This window comes from Salvelinus fontinalis, chromosome 33 (assembly GCF_029448725.1).
Source record: "Salvelinus fontinalis isolate EN_2023a chromosome 33, ASM2944872v1, whole genome shotgun sequence".
In the NCBI taxonomy this organism is placed as follows: domain Eukaryota; kingdom Metazoa; phylum Chordata; class Actinopteri; order Salmoniformes; family Salmonidae; genus Salvelinus; species Salvelinus fontinalis.
This window is the reverse complement of record NC_074697.1, coordinates 37,648,936-37,660,131: the sequence shown is the minus strand read 5'-3', so window position 1 is coordinate 37,660,131 and position 11,196 is coordinate 37,648,936. Positions and strand designations below refer to the sequence as shown.

At 45.5% G+C, this 11,196-nt stretch overlaps 1 long non-coding RNA gene across 1 annotated transcript in view; it reads left to right on the top strand.

Annotated features, from left to right (window-relative positions):
* The first annotated feature begins 7,170 nt into the window (after window positions 1-7,170).
* Window positions 7,171-11,196, top strand: part of LOC129832179 (uncharacterized) — an 89,662-nt gene continuing 85,636 nt past the window's right edge. Inside the window, exon 1 of the long non-coding RNA XR_008755882.1 lies at window positions 7,171-7,594. This is a non-coding gene — a long non-coding RNA (uncharacterized LOC129832179). The remainder of the gene's footprint in view (window positions 7,595-11,196) is intronic.

Genomic DNA, 11,196 nt, shown 5'->3' with positions numbered 1-11,196 from the left:
TGTAATTAGAGACCCAAATGCTACATTTATTTACTCTGACGCTGGGTTATTGTTGCACAGACTTCCAATTATATTTTGTGGCCTGCTCATCCCTATTTACTCCAGTGTATAAATACACCTGGGGCTTTGGGGCTCTGGTTTCAGACACTGTTTCAGCACCGGCAGCAGCTTAAAAAGCCTGGCCAACGGGTTTATCCGAGCTGGGGATATTCGATCTCTTCCACTCTTGTCCTGATTTAACCTGAACTCTCCTTTAATGAGCCAGTCCTCCCCCATCCCCAACAGAACTCTGATTTGGAGGCCAAATTAAATGTATTAGTTAGATTTTTGGTATGTGCTATGATTGCCCTCTTCTAAAATACCTAAAGTAGACTGGGAAATGAGAGAAGTGATGCTGTTAAGGCAGTCAATGTTGTTCTCCTCCTCAGACGAGGAGGAGCATGGATCGGACCAAGATGCGGATTGGTAATTGTACATGTTTAATGTAAAAACACAAGAAAACACTACAAAATACAAAACAACAAACGTGACTAACCTCAAACAGTCCTGTGTGGCCCAAACACTAACACAGGAAACAAACACCCACAAAACACCAGTGAAACCCTGGCTGCCTTTGTATGACTCTCAATTAGAGACAAACAATGCACACCTGTCTCTAATTGAGAATCATACCAGGCCGAACACAAAACCCCACATAGAAATACAAACATAGACAAACCCACCCAACTCACGCCCTGACCAACTAAAATGAATACAAAACAAAGGAAAACAGGTCAGGAACGTGACAGAACCCCCCCCTTAAGGTGCGAACTCCGGGCGCACCAGCACAAAGTCTAGGGGAGGGTCTGGGTGGGCGTCTGTCCACGGTGGCGGCTCTGGCGGTGGACGAGGTCCCCACCCCACCATAATCAATCCCCGCTTCTTTATCCCCCTCCCAATGACCACCCTCCCACTAACCCCACCTAAATGAAGGGGCAGCACCGGGATAAGGGGCAGCACCGGGATAAGGGGCAGCACCGGGACAAGGGGCAGCACCGGGACAAGGGGCAGCACCGGGACAAGGGGCAGCACCGGGACAAGGGGCAGCACCGGGACAAGGGGCAGCACCGGGACAAGGGGCAGCACCGGGATAAGGGGCGGCAGGTCCTGGCTGAGGGACTCCGGCAGGTCCTGGCTGAGGGACTCCGGCAGGTCCTGGCTGAGGGACTCCGGCAGGTCCGGGCTGAGGGACTCCGGCAGGTCCGGGCTGAGTGGCAGCTCTGGACTGTAGGGCAGCTCCGGACTGTAGGGCAGCTCCGGACTGTAGGGCAGCTCCGGACTGTAGGGCAGCTCCTGACTGTAGGGCAGCTCCTGACTGTAGGGCAGCTCCTGACTGGCGGGCGTCTCTGGCAGCTCCTGACTGGCGGGCGTCTCTGGCAGCTCCTGACTGGCGGGCGTCTCTGGCAGCTCCTGACTGGCGGGCGTCTCTGGCAGCTCCTGACTGGCGGGCGTCTCTGGCAGCTCCTGACTGGCGGGCGTCTCTGGCAGCTCCTGACTGGCGGGCGTCTCTGGCAGCTCCTGACTGGCGGGCGTCTCTGGCAGCTCCTGACTGGCGGGCGTCTCTGGCAGCTCCTGACTGGCGGGCGTCTCTGGCAGCTCCTGACTGGCGGGCGTCTCTGGCGGCTCCTGACTGGCGGACGGCTCTAGCGGCTCCTGACTGACGGACGGCTCTAGCGGCTCCTGACTGACGGACGGCTCTACTGGCTCGGGACAGACGGGCGGCTCTAATGGCTCGTGGCAGACAGATGGCTCAGACGGCGCTGGGCAGACAGATGGCTCAGACGGCGCTGGGCAGACAGATGGCTCAGACGGCGCTGGGCAGACAGATGGCTCAGACGGCGCTGGGCAGACAGATGGCTCAGACGGCGCTGGGCAGACAGATGGCTCAGACGGCGCTGGGCAGACAGATGGCTCAGACGGCGCTGGGCAGACAGATGGCTCAGACGGCGCTGGGCAGACAGATGGCTCAGACGGAGCTGGGCAGACGGGCCGTTCAGGCACCGCTGGGCAGACGGCAGACTCTGGCCGGCTGAGACGCACTATAGGCCTGGTGCGTGGTACCGGAACTGGAGGTACCGGGCTGAGGGCACGCACCTCAGGGCGAGTGCGGGGAACAGGAACAGGGCACACTGGACTCTCGTGGCGCACTCTAGGCCTGGTGCGTGGTACCGGAACTGGAGGTACCGGGCTGAGGGCACGCACCTCAGGGCGAGTGCGGGGAGAAGGAACAGTGCGTCCAGGGCTCTGGAGACGCACAGGAGGCTTGGTGCGTGGTGCCGGAACTGGAGGCACCGGGCTGGAGACACGCACCATAGGGAGAGTACGTGGAAGAGGAACAGGGCTCTGGAGATGCACTGGAAGCCTGGTGCGTGGTGTAGGCACTGGTGGTACTGAGCTGGGGTGGGAAGGTGGCGCCGGATATACCGGACCGTGAAGGAGGACACGTGCTCTTGAGCACCGAGCCTCCCCAACCTTACCAGGTTGAATGGACCCCGTAGCCCTGCCAGTGCGGCGAGGTGGAATAGCCCGCACTGGGCTATGCAGGCGAACCGGGGACACCACCTGTAAGGCTGGTGCCATGTACGCCGGCCCGAGGAGACGTACTGGAGGCCAGATACGTTGGGCCGGCTTCATGGCATCCGGCTCGATGCCCAACCTAGCCCTCCCAGTGCGGCAAGGTGGAATAGCCCGCACTGGGTTAAGCACGCGTACTGGGGACACCGTGCGCTTTACCGCATAACACGGTGTCTGACCAGTACGACGCCCTCTCACTCCACGGCAAGCCCGGGGAGTTGGCTCAGGTATCCTACCTGGCTTCGCCACACTCCCCTTTAGCCCCCCCCCAAGAAATTTTTGGGTGAGCCTCTCGGGCTTCCAGCCTCTCATACGTGCTGCCTCCTCATACCAGCGCTCCTGGGCTGTGGCTGCCTCCTTCTCCTCCCGAGAGCGGCGATTCACACCAACCTTAGCCCAGGGTCCTTCTCCATTGAATATTTGTTCCCAACTCCATTCCTCTTCTCTCCATTGCTTTAGTTCCTTTCCTCCGGCTCCAATCCGCTTGGTCCTGTTGTGGTGGGTGTTTCTGTTAAGGCAGTCAATGTTGTTCTCCTCCTCAGACGAGGAGGAGCATGGATCGGACCAAGATGCGGATTGGTAATTGTACATGTTTAATGTAAAAACACAAGAAAACACTACAAAATACAAAACAACAAACGTGACTAACCTCAAACAGTCCTGTGTGGCCCAAACACTAACACAGGAAACAAACACCCACAAAACACCAGTGAAACCCTGGCTGCCTTTGTATGACTCTCAATTAGAGACAAACAATGCACACCTGTCTCTAATTGAGAATCATACCAGGCCGAACACAAAACCCCACATAGAAATACAAACATAGACAAACCCACCCAACTCACGCCCTGACCAACTAAAATGAATACAAAACAAAGGAAAACAGGTCAGGAACGTGACAGATGCATTGACCCACTTGGATGTAAACAGGACTTTTTATTACCTGGGGCTAAAATCTCCACGTAGCAAAGCATCATCTACTACTGCAGTGCAGAAAAACTCAGCAACCATCTGAAAACAAACAAGTTTCTATTAAATCTCCCAGACAGACAGATGCTTATTGATGCATGAAAATATTATTTGCTGAATATACAACTTTGTTGAAAACCTCTGTATAGAAATAGGTCAACAACAAAACGTTTTATTGAGAAAATTGATCTCAAGGTAGATATCAGTTAGATATACTTAGGTAGATATTCAACATAAATATACAGTTCAATTAAGAATTTTGTTGAACAACTTGATGTAAGGACATTTCGTGTTTTGTGTCCTAATCTTCCTGTCAAAACAAGAGTGATGTTTTACCTTTGACATAATCTCTCAAAGTCTTTCAGAGTTTAATCTATTCCCCATCTACAGTAGTATGGAGATCCATGGTGTCTAGGTCACATGTTCCCCTCCTTTGTTTCCCCTCAAATTGAAGACCAGCACTTTTGTGTGTATCTATTAATTATTTTGGGTTTGCAGTTACTTTTTTATTAGAAATTGTGTCTTTTTAGTTTATCAAGATTTAACTTGCTTTGCTGTGCTTCTCTTTTTGTTTCCTCTACTTGATTTATTGTAGACTCCTGCCCCTTGTCTGGTCACCTTGGAGACGGGAGTTGGTCAAGGTCTGCCACAACTGTGCCTGTTGACTAACAAGCTACCTGAGCTACTTAAAATGGAGCTTTTAGTCCACGCTGGGCCTGCTGCTGGAGGGGGAAGTCATCACCAACAAAAAAAACACCACCACCTTCCCCCAGCTGCCGCCTACCTGGAACCAGAGGGAGACCTGAGTTGACAATGCTGTCTAGCATGCAGTTAAGGGACAGTCGACGCCTACACCTGTGTGAGTGGTATGTCTGTCTCACATCATCGTCCGTGTCCAGCCTCTGTTGCAGATTGGAGTTTTCCTTAAATCAAATCACATTTTATTGATCACATACACGTGTTTAGCAGATGTTATTGTGGGTTTAGCGAAATGCTTGTGTTTCTAGCTCCAACAGTGCAGAAATATCTAACAATTTCACAACAATACACACAATATACACACATCCAAAGTAAAGGAATGGAATTAAGAAAATATTAAAAAAATTTGGACGAGCAATGTCGGAACGGCATAGACTAAGATACAGTAGAATAGAATAGAATAGAGTATATACATATGAGACGAGTAATACAAAATATGTAAACATTAATAAAGTAACCAGTGTTCCATTATTAAAGCGCCCAGTAATTTTAGGTCTATGTATAAAGCGCAGCAGCCTCTAGGGTGCTACTGATGGCTATTTAACAGTCTGATTGCCTTGAGATATAAGCTGTTTGTAGTCTCTCGGTCCCAGCTTTGATGCACCTGTAATGACCTCGCCTTCTGGATGATAGCGGGGTGAACAGGCAGTGGCTCGGGTGGTTGTTGTCCTTAATGATCTTTTTGACCTTCCTGTGACATCGGGTGCTGTAGGTGTCCTGGAGGGCAGGCAGTTTGCCCCCGGTGATGGGTTGGGCAGACAGCACCACCCTCTGGAGAGCCCTGCGGTTCCGTCTTATTCTGAAGGCAGCTCTGACTTGAGGACAGAAACACATGTGATTAGTTAATTTTAGGAAACAAATGTGATTGGTTCAATTTAGGGTTATGGGTTGAAGTTAGGTTAGAAAACAAAATTGCACTATGTTGAACAAGGAAAACTTCACTCAACACCTCTGTAGCGAACTCATAGACAAATTGTTTTCTGTGGATAGATGCTGGCTTTGGCATCAGTGTACAACCAATTACAGGGACCCACCAGGGTTACTGCACACTCCAATCTCCACAAACTCAGCCTGGAAGAGCAGACCTGTGCTGCCTCTGAAGAACTATGTTTTTGCATGTTTCTAGTAATGCCAATGTTTACAGTACATGGGCTGATGTCGACTTTGGAAAAACTCCTATCCCCGCTGGATTGGGCTGTGTCGGTATCATTTCCGAAGCTCTTCTATTGATTGTGTTTATCCTCTGTGATTGCAATATTCCAGTCTCTCATTAGTCTGATGTTGATTAATTTGTTTAGCCTTTTGTTTAATGCCAAGCTATAAACCACACCAATTCCTCACGGATGTCTGAGGGACCCAAATAAATGCCTCACTGTTTATCTTCTCTTATTGCCTGAAACCTAATTTGTATTGGACAAGATACAGGGTGATTGTTATTTTTAGGGAACTTCCACAAGAATACACTATGCTCATTTATTGACCAATATTTAAAAAAGGAACATGTTGGAAGTTGTGTATTGCATTGGTCTACAACCCAAATAATGGTTTTGAAAAGGTGTGACTGAGATAGAATCATGGCAACGCTATTATTACAACTGCCAGGTCGCAGTTGTAAATGAGAACTTGTTCTCAACTGGCCTACCTGGTTAAATAAAGCTGAAATATTTTTTTCAATAAAAATTCATTTGGGAATCATGCCTGTACCAAGTTTCATGCTTTTATGAAATAATTTATATATATTTTTTCACATATCGCCTGGACTATGTATACATGATGGTACTATCATGTTGTTTGTGTGAATGCAAATATAGTATTGTGTTGATTATTGCATTTCCTCACAATATGTGTTGAAGATGGCATATTATTTGGACAATGTAATGAATAGGTTTTTGGTGGCTACAGACCTTTTCTAATTCCAGTGCATTTTCTCAATACAAAACTATAAATTAACTTAAGCATCTGCAGCTGAAGAACTAGGCTTTCGATTGAACATTTATGATATTGACAGTGGTCTTGTACAGATGTCTTTCAGGCAGGCATTGATTATCAGAAAATAAATAATAGATCCTCATGAAATAATGAAGTAGTTGCAGTTGATTAGAACGTTTTTATTAAGCCCTTACTCCATATGCAATCAACCTTTTTCCATACGCCAGTCACATTCATTGTTCGTTGCCTTAAATGTCTTGATTTATGGAGTGATAGGCCACGGAAGAGGCTGATAAAAGCACAGGCGATTTCATGCCTCTTAAAAAACAAGTAATTATCGGAGAGCAGTGAATCTTTGCAATCTAATAGTGCTCTCCGTGTTCTTCTCAAGCTTTTAAACTAATTCGTGATTGATCGCTAATTATCGGTGACGGAGCCTCTCGAGACAGCTGTACTTCCCACCTCAAACATCCCCCCCGCCTTTTCTCTGATTGAAAGAGCTATAACTTTCAAACGGTCGACTCTGCTCGTTGTTTGGTTGAGTCAATAGACTTCAAGACGTTTGAATAATCATTGTGCCCTTACCCAATAAAGAAGGTTGTTTCACAACAATAAAGCATCGGGCACCCAATATTACCTGCTGGATGGTGCAATAATGGTAAGCACTACTAAATAACCTAACCATTTAGATTGAAATACATCAGTATTGCATCGTTATTACAATTGAATATGGTTACATAGCCTAGCATACTGTTGCTTCCGAGGTAAATATCCTAGACCTAGAAGATCGCTAAACATGTACCAATATCACAGTGAAATGGTAAAAGAAACGACTCCTAATTGGCTAAATATTGATTGCAGTGAGTCAAAAATGTTGGCTCAAGAACCCCTGGACTTGTTCCCTTTCCAGGCGGCACGTGACAGGAGTGGCTCTCAATGGCCAGCGCAATTGATGTGAGCTATTTGGATGTGAATCGCCATTCTCCCACTAAGTAAAGCATTAAGAATGGGTGTCGTCAATGACAATGAATTTGTTTTCAGCGCTAGATCAATTGAGGTCTGCTTTTGTCTGTCTTGGAAATCTATTCGCCAATTGCATTGCTTCGAGCCTTAGGATAGGCTATAAAAGTGGACTTTGTTTTTCAAGCAGTATAAAGGCTAGCCTGCATCAGTGATGCTGGCAAACTCAGTTGTAGACTAGTCTACCATAACAAGTGACCAAAGAATATCTCCTGACCATTCTCTGACAAAATTTGGGACCAAAAGAGGACCAAACTATGCGCTGCACTTGACGCGTAGGCTAAGCGATAGGCTATATTACCAGGTAAGTAATGCTATACCATTCTTGATTTATAGGCCTATTTGATTATTATTGGCTGTAATAATAATAATGGTAATATAATAATGATGATAATAATGGCCTAATTATCAATCAATTAAAGTTTCAGTAATCAGGCAATTAACGCAAAAATGTAGGTCGAAATCTTGTTCTATGTTTATTGTCTGCCTATATCTTTTGAATTCAGGTGGCTATGACAAATATAATCAAGAGGTCATTTCAGCATGATTTCGACTTTTTGTGTCTCAACGTTCTGATTGTTTCCAGGAAAGTTCATATTTGCAAAATATATGGGTTTCAAGATGAAAGGGGTCTTTTGACAATAATAAGGTGTACACTTTACATACAGTAAGTACTTCATTGATACATTTGACATAAGGCCCCCCCTTATTGAATTGACTTTCTGCAAATGTTTGGGTGCTGACTGCATCAGTGGAGAGACTGGTTGTATATGCAGATATTCTAATGCGGTGAGGGGTGTGAGGTTATAATTTATATTTCTAGTTTTTCCTAGAATTAACTTTGTGGCTTTCACTGTCGATGACATCGATAAATGATCAGACATGGACGTTCGTCAAATGACAAATGAGTGATAGAAAATCTGAAACCGAAATGCCTGTGAAATTATGTGCAATTTGAATCCAGTGGGGGTCACTGGAGAGCCATCTTGTGAGGTAGGCATGACGCTCCAACCCCTCTAGGCGAGCTAATAATAAATATGCCATAGCTATACATTTTATTGGCACAATGATAACAATTAGATGAATTTAGTCATTGGCAAAGTTATAGTTTTCTTGCACTGTGGAGTCTATCCAGTCAGTGTTGTTGGTTGCTCTGGCCCAAACTATGTTGTCGGCTGTCTTGGACTTTAGAACCTACTGTTGAGAACGCTGTTCAATTGGCTCTGATAAAGGTTTATGTTTTGATTCTCTTTGAACTGTTATTTCATGGTAATTTATGTCATTGCATTTGCACAACTGTGCATGTTGTTGTTACCCTTATAAAAAAAGATGTCAGTTTTTAAACAGGAGTAAAAGTGCAGTTACCGGAGGCAACTTTTTTGGACCAGTAATTGCAGAATAACTGCACAGTAACTTCAGTTATACTGTAAAATTACTGCAGTAAAAAAAACATTTATTTTGTTACGTTTTCCTAATTAATCGACACACAATAACCCATAATGACAAAGCGAAAACAGGTTTTTAGAATGTTTTTGCAAATGTATATAAAAAAACAAAAATAGAAATACCTTATTTACATAAATATTCAGACACTGCTATGAGACTCGAAATTGAGCTCAGGTGCATCCTGTTTCCATTGATCATCCTTGAGATGTTTCTACAGTTGATAGAGTCCACCTGTGGTAAATTCAATTGATTGGACATGATTTGGAAAGGCACACACCTGTCTATATAAGGCTCCACAGTTGACAGTGCATGTCAGAGCAAAAGCAAGTCATGAGGTCGAAGGAATTGTCCATAGAGCTTTGAGGCAGCATTGTGTCGAGGCACAAATCTGGGGAAGGGTACCAAAACATTTCTGCATTATTGAAGGTCTCCAAGAACCGTGGCCTCCATCATTCTTAAATGGAAGAAGTTTGGAACCACCAAGACTCTTCCTAGAGCTGGCTGCCTGGCCAAACTGAGCAATCGGGGGAGAAGGGCATTGGTCAGGGAGGTGACCATGAACTTGATGGTCACTCTGACAGAGCTCCAGAGGTCCTCTGTGGAGATGGGAAAACCTTCCAGAAGGACAACCATCTCTGCAGCACTCCATCAATCAGGCCTTTATGGTAGAATGGCCAGACTGAAGCCACTCCTCAGTAAAAGGCACATGACAGCCCGCTTGGAGTTTGCCAAAAGGCACCTAAAGGACTCTCAGACCATAAGAAACAAGATTCTCTGTTCTGATCAAACCAAGATTGAACTCTTTGGCCTGAATGCCAAGCATCATGTCTGGAGGAAACCTGACACCATCCTTATGGTGAAGTATGGTGGTGGCAGCAGGGGATGTTTTTCAGGGGCAGGGACTGGGAGACTAGTCAGGATCAAGGGAAAGATGAACGGAGCAAAGTACAAAGATCCTTGTTGAAAACCTGCTCTAGATCACTCAGGACCTCAGACTGGGGCGAAGATTCACCTTCCAACAGGACAACTACCCTAAGCACACAGCCAAGACAATGTAGGAGTGGCTTTGTGACAAATCTCTAAATGTCCTTGAGTGGCCCAGCCAAAGTCCGGATGTGAACCCGATCGAACATCTCTGGAGAGACCTGAAAATAGCTGTGGCCAGACTGTGACGCTCCCCATCCAACCTGACATAGCTTGAGAGGATCTTCAGAGAAGAATGGGAGAAACTCCCCAAGTACAGGTGTGCCAAGATTTGTACTGTCATACCCAATAAGACTTGAGGCTGATATCGCTGCCAAAGGTGCTTCAGTAAAGATTTTGTATTGTATTGTGCCTTCATTTAACTAGGCAAGTCAGTTAAGAACAAATTCTTATTTTTAATGACGGCCTAGGAACAGTGGGTTATCTGCCTTGTTCAGGGGCAGAACGACCGATTTGTACCATGTCAGCTCGGGTACTGAGTAAACGGTACTGAGTAAAGGGTCTGAATACTTAATGTAAATGTGATATTTCAAAAAAACTGTTTTTGCTTTGTCATTATGGGGTGTTGTGTGTAGATTGATGAGGAAGAAAAATAATTTAATCCATTTTAGAATAAGGCTGTAAAATAACAAAATGTTGAAAAAGTCAACGGGTCTGAATACTTTCAAAATGCACTGTAATCTTGGAAAGAATGTACAGTAAGTAGGCCTATATTTGTATTTTCCTCCACAATGAAATCGGGGAGGGGACTGTGGATCAGTCTCAGTCCATCTGTTTGTACATAAGTCACACGTGATATCTCAGACAGCACTGACCCAATTTTGACAAAACTTGGGTGAATGATGCACCTTGCCATACAGATATATCATTTACAAAATTATGCTGATTGGCCAACGGGGGGCACTGCATAATTCGTGGGGGACTACATGTTGCCTTTTTTTGATCATGGTTAGTGATACATCCTGCAGTCATACGAGACAAAGTACTCACCAAGCTGTCACCAAGCTCTCTCTCTCTCTCTCCCGAGACTGATCGGAGAAGTCGTGTGTAGAGCTCTGTCATTTTTCTTTACATCATTTCTTTCTTATTTCTATTTTAATGGTGGAGGGGTAAAACATTGTTATTGTATGTCACAATGAAATCGGAAGGGGTACTATGGATCTGTCTCTGTTCGTTCGTATGTTAGTCACACGCAATATCTCAGACACCGCTGGCCCGATTTTGACGAAACTTGGGTGAGTGATGCGTCTTGCCATAGAGATCCGGCATTTACAAAATTACACTGATTGGCCCAAATTTCAGGGGACAACATGTTTATGGTTGTAAAATTGTATTTTAGCATGCAGGTATGCATTAATGTTGTATAACTTGTTATAATGTCTTATAACAAGGCATAATACTGTATGTATAATACCGTTTTTTTCCTTCCAAGATGGCGTAACAGTGGGGATATCTGTTTTGATTGTCTTGTCCTGT